Below are 6,216 nucleotides of genomic sequence, written 5' to 3'. Positions count from 1 at the left end.
GATTCTCCAATCGATAACAGTTCTTGTTCGAATTAACTCGTTACGCTCATTTTCAACAATTGTGATTCCACCTTTCTTCGACACACACTGCACCGGACTTTCCCACGAACTATCTGAAATAGGATAAATGATTCTTGCATCTAACCATTTGATCACTTCCTTTCTCACAACTTCTTTCATAATAGGATTGAGCCTTCTTTTTCCATCAATTGGAGATTTTTCACCTTTTTCTAAAATGATTTTATGCATGCAAAGAAATGACTTATACCTCGAATATCAGCTATGGTCCAACCAATTGCCTTCTTAAATTTTTTTAGAATAACAATTAGTTGCTCCTCTTGATCTTTCGTAAGTTTTGCTGAAATAATCACAGGCAAAGTAGAACAATCACCTAAATAAATGTATTTCAAATGGAAAGGAAGTACCTTTAGTTCTAGTTTAGGTGGTTCTTTAATTGACAACTTGGGTTGCACAAATTCTCTAACTTCCAACTCCAACAGTTCAAACCATGTGGATTGAATAAAATTTCCCGAATTGGCTTCCATCAAAGCCATGTTTTCTTCACCTTCTTCATCCTCCAAAGGGTCAAGATCTAAGACTTTCTCCAATGGATCTTCTTCAAAATTTCTTTCTGTAGAAACCAAGGTTTCTAACTCTTTTATAACTGAACACTCCTCTGTCGGATTGGGAAATTTCATCGCTTTAAGAATGTTAAAGTTTACGTGATCTTTTTGAACTCGCAAGGTGACTTCTCGTTTCTGCACATATATTAACGTTCTTCCCGTGGCTAAGAAAGGTCTTCCAAGGATGATTGGCACTTTCTTGTCAGCTTTAAAATCTAAGACAATGAAATCAGCAGGAAAAATAAATTTATTGACTTTGACCAAAACATCCTTGATCTTTCCTTCGGGATATGCTAAAGATCGATCCGCTAGCTGAAGCGTCACAGTTGGAGGTCTTACTTCACCTATCCCTAACATCTTGAAAATAGACTTAGGCATCAAGTTGATACTCGCTCCTAAGTCACACAAAGTTTTACCACAGTAGAAGTCACCAATGTTATAGGGTATAGTAAAGCTTCCTGGTTCTTTTAATTTCGGTGGCAGTTTGTTCTGCAGGAACAGATTGCACTCCTTTGTCAAGGCAATAGTCCAATACTCACTCAGTCATTTTTTTCATGGACAGTATATCCTTCATAAACTTCACATAATTCGGCATTTGTTCTAAAGCCTCCACCAATGAAATATTGATGTGTAACTACTTCAGAACATCCAAAAACTTCTTGAATTGCACCTCATGTTTCTGCTTGTTTTGCTGCAATCTTTGCGGATATGGAGGTGATGGAACTTTCGGTTGAACCGGACAACTTTTCTGAGTAGGTAAATCTTCATCCAACGAAGATGTTAAAATATCTGAATTCACTAAGTCAGGGTTTACCTTTTTAGACTCTGTAATTTCTGATTCCTTTAGTGTAGGAACTTCAATAGCTGGTTGATTCTTCTCAATGGGCTTATCTTCAACATCAATCAATCGGTGTTCTAGGATTTTACCACTTCGAAATGCCACTGCCTGGATATGTTCTTTACCCAAATTTCTTAGATTTTTAATATCGCTCGACAAGTTTCCTTGCAGTCTATTACGTAGCTCTGTAGCTAACTGGCTCATTTGGTTTTCCAAATTTTTTAGTGTTGCTGCTTGGCTTTGGATCAAAGCATCATTCTTTGTCATATACGCTTTCAAAAAGTTCTCCAAACTGTTTGATGCCTCAGCTTGAGGTGGTTTTGGAGCTTACTAATTAAACCCTTAAAATTGGCTGGGTGTTTGCTGCAATAAGTTGTTGTTCGGTCCATTTCCTTGGCTGCTCCAAGAAAAGTTAGGATGATTTCGCCATGAAGGATTGTAGAAGATGGAATGGGGTCCTTGTCCACTCCTATTTTGGTATTGGTTCCACACATAGTACACTGACTCAGGATTTGATGGATAATTCCCAAAAGAATGACCTTCCCCACAGTACACATAGGAAACTGCTTCAAACGGACTTGGTGGCTGAGCTCTAAAATTATTAGTACTATTAGTGGTTAACTATTTTAACATAGATAAAATAGACGATACCTGAGTTGATAACGAAGTGAAGGAATCAACTTCATGAAATTTGGCTACGCATCTTCCTGAAGCTGTTCGATTTGTTTCCCGTTGATAGTTATTACTCGCGATCCTCTCGATGATCTCATAACCCTCATTATAAGACCTAGACAAAATTGCACCATTAATGGAAGCATCTACCATCAATCTTGTAGGTGCATTGAGACCATTATAGAATGTCTCCAACTAGATACAGTGAGGAATCCCATGATGAGGAACTTACGAAGTAACTCCTTGAATCGCTCCCACGCCTCATACAAAGTCTCGTCGTCCAATTGTTCGAAAGTTGTGATCTCGTTCCTCAACTTAGCGTTTTTGCTAGGTGGGAAATACTTAAACAAAAATCTCTCTACTAATTCTTGCCATGTAGATATGGAACTTGGTAGCAATGAATTGAGCCATGCTCGTGCTCGATCTCACAATGAGTACGGAAACACCTTCAACCTCAATGCGTCTTCAGTCACACCGGCTATCTTCAATGAATCACTCACCTCTATAAACAATCGAAGGTGGAGATGTGGATCTTTCATGGGTATACCACTAAATTGGCCCACCGTTTGAAGCATTTGAAACATCACTGGTTTCAATTGAAACTGGGTTGCCTCAATATCTAGCCTTCTAATTCATGGGTTTAACTCACTCAAAAGTGGCACAACATATTGTCTGATGCATCCATCCCTATCATCAAAAATGAGGATAGGATTTCGTACATAATCGGCTTCATTACCTTGGTCTTGATTCTGATTGCCAAGGTCTATCTCAACTTGTCTTTGAGTTGTTCATTCACGTCTTCTTTGTTTGAAAGTTCACTCAATTTCAGGGTCTACAGGGAGTAAATCAATAATTTGATCTATGCTCATAAACACTTGAAAAGAAAATCACAAATATTAATTAAAAAGAATAAGTTAGTAATGTTAGAAATAAATCAAATTGAAAATAAATAATTTCACAAAAAATAATCACTATGGTAACAGTTGACAATCCCCAGCAATGGCGCCAAAAACTTGTAATGCTTAGGTTTGTGCAGCATTCATGTGCACCCTTCAGTAAGTGCAACAGTTTTGAACTCCTCTAACCTTCTCTCCTTGGATAGGATATCTTTCATGAATTTTACGTAGTGAGGCATTTGTTCTAATGCTTCCACCAAAGGTATGTTGATGTGTAATTACTTCAAAACCTCTAGAAATTTCTTGAATTAAGCATCTTGTCTCGAATTTGGAAATACCGGGGAAAAGGTGGCAGTGGCCTTCCTTCCATTTGCTGAGGTTGCTTTGCCATGGTACTTATATTGGCTCTGCAAGATGAATTTGCTTATGTATGCTTCTGTTTACTCCCATATTTTTTTGTTTGTTCAACTTCTGGCTTGAAATTTGTGCTTTCGGGAACTTTTTAACTTTTCTTCTCAATAAAGGTATCAGTCACAACTCCTGAAAGCTGAGTGCCACTCCGGAGTGTTATGGCCTTACATTATTCCTTTCCTTGATATCGAGAACTTTCTATGTCTCTAGGTAATGCTCCTTGTTGTCTGGAACTTAATGCTATGGCAATTTGTCCTACTTGATTCTCTAGAGCTCTTAAGAAAGCTACTTGGCTCTGAATAATTACATCATTCTTAGCCATATACTCCTTTAAGAGAGCTTCTATAGTTGATGTTGAAGATGACAAAATTTGTTGCACATTTTGCCGCAGCATTGGTTGACTGTATCCAGGTGGTACACCAGCTCTTAAGAAAGCTACCTGGCTCTGAATAATTACATCATTCTTAGCCATATACTCCTTTAAGAAAGCTTCCATAAATGATGTTGAAGATGACAAGCTTTGTTACACATTTTGCCGCAGCATTGGTTGATTGTATCCAGATGGTACACCAGTCACATTCTGCCTATTAACATTAATGGCATTTCCCATTCCCTGATTACTACAGCTAAAATTTGGATGTTGTTTCCACCTTAGATTGTATGTGTTGGAGTAAGGATTGTTGTTGCTATGATTAAAATTCCCCATGTAATACGTAGAGGCTTTATTGGATGGGCGTTCATCAAAAACATTATCTTCTCCATAGTATATGCATGTTAGTTCTACAACATTCATCTCCTGTACTGCAGAGGGTCTTTTCAGAGTTTTAATCATATTTGTTAGAGATGATAACTGAGATGTTAATGATGTGATCGCATCAAGTTCCATTGTTCCAGCAACTCTTCTACCACTACTAACTCTGGTAGTAGGGTACTGATAATCATTGGTTTCTATTCTTTCTAGAATTTCATATGCTTCATTGTAGGATTTGTCAAGCAATGTCCCATTAGTAGATGCATCCACCACCATTCGCGTATGAGCATTTAATATATTGTAGAACATTTCCATCTGTGCCCAATGTTGAAAACCATGATTCGAGAATTTTTTTAATTAGTTCCTTCAAATCCTCTCATGCTTCATATAATGTCTCATCTTTAGATTGCCTAAACGATGTAATGTCGTTCCTAAGCTTGGCATTCATGTTGTGAGGATTGTACCTAAGTAGAAATCTCTAACACGGTTCATTCCAAAATGCCACCATACTTGATGGTAACGCATTCAACCTTGATCTAACACGGTCTCGTAATGACTAAAGGAAAAATTTTAATATAAGGGCATCTTCAGGAACACCCTACTGCCTGAATGAGTCACAAACTTCAAGAAAAAGTCTCAAGTCCAATCTTGGATCTTCAGTAGGTAGACCACTAAATTGCCCTACGATCTGCAGCATCTGAAACATTACTGGTTTTAATTCAAAGTGTTTAGCTTGAATATGTGGCCTAACAATTCCTGGAATTAGATCATCCAAAATAGGCACTACATGTTCTCTGATTGGATCATTTATAATCCTCTCCATTTCTCTTAATTCTTATCTTCTTTGCTTTAATGTTCTTCGATTGCACAATCAAAATAATATTTTGCATCATCTTGAATATTTTTTCTTATGCACTAATACAAACCTGAAAAATCAAATAAAATACTAGTTAACTACTCTAACAAAAATACAAGAATAATAACAAATCAACTTTTCACCAATGGTGTCAATCCCCGGGAACGGCGCAAAAAACATGTTGCGTGTAAAATAACTATTGCAATTGTACAAATGTACACATCATTCAACTAATAAAGTCATAAGAAAGTATCATCTCTACCGGGATCGAAAATTGGTAAGAAATTGAGAATGTTATTATAATACTGTTAATTATACCAAAATATTAGGAAATAATCTCAAAGTGAATAAGAAACTAGAATAATGAATTACCGAAATTAAAAGATAAAGAACAAAGAATTGATATGGCAAATAAAATGATGTGGCAATTCACAGAGAATATAAAAATTATTTCAGTTGTTGAATGAATAGGGTTGGAATTATTCAGGAGAAATGTTCATATCAAGATAATGCCATAGCAAAATATTGTCTAATCTACTACCCAGAGATTCACTACTCTGACCTGCCTCTTTCGATAACTAGATACAAGGCTATACAGCATTACCGAAGTTTTCAAATCAAACGAACAAAAATTTCAAACTTTTTAAATCATATCAATAAATACATTAAGACCAATTCAAAACATACATATTGTCCCTTAAACGAGCCCTCGAGGCCCTAAATATGCGTTAGAATCAAATCAGAACTAAATCATAAACTTATAGAATTTTTTAGAAAAAGATAAAAATTTTCAAAGTACAGGAGTCACAAGGTCGTGTGGCTAAGCCGTGTGGGCATTTGAAGTAGGGACACATGGTCGTGTCCCAGCCCATGTCCACGCCCGTGTAACACACTGACTTGGGTCACACAGCCAAGCCACACACCCGTGTGCTAGGCCGTATACCCATTGAGGTAACCCCACACGCCCGTGTGCCAGGCCGTTTAACAACTTGACTTGAAACTCTTTAAAAGCTACTGGTGACACACGACCGTGTCACCTAACCGTGTGTCACACATGGTTGAGACAGATGCCAGTGTCTCTGCCCATGTTAACAAAAATAGGCTATTTACAAGACCATTTTCTCAAACTATTCATGTACCTACAACCAAAATTACACATGTGCACAAGC

At 37.2% G+C, this 6,216-nt stretch overlaps 2 non-coding genes across 2 annotated transcripts; both read left to right on the top strand.

Annotated features, from left to right (window-relative positions):
• Positions 1–2,344: 2,344 nt before the first annotated feature.
• LOC128042070 (small nucleolar RNA R71) lies at positions 2,345–2,450 on the top strand. Its single transcript, XR_008197278.1, has one exon. It is a non-coding gene; the product is annotated as a small nucleolar RNA R71 (small nucleolar RNA).
• Positions 2,451–4,522: 2,072 nt separating this feature from the next.
• LOC128042048 (small nucleolar RNA R71) lies at positions 4,523–4,630 on the top strand. Its single transcript, XR_008197256.1, has one exon. It is a non-coding gene; the product is annotated as a small nucleolar RNA R71 (small nucleolar RNA).
• The last annotated feature ends 1,586 nt before the right edge of the window (positions 4,631–6,216 follow it).

Source organism: Gossypium raimondii, chromosome 6 (assembly GCF_025698545.1).
Source record: "Gossypium raimondii isolate GPD5lz chromosome 6, ASM2569854v1, whole genome shotgun sequence".
NCBI classification, from domain to species: domain Eukaryota; kingdom Viridiplantae; phylum Streptophyta; class Magnoliopsida; order Malvales; family Malvaceae; genus Gossypium; species Gossypium raimondii.
The sequence above is the reverse complement of the archived record's forward strand: the minus strand, read 5'-3'. Positions and strand labels throughout refer to the sequence as shown.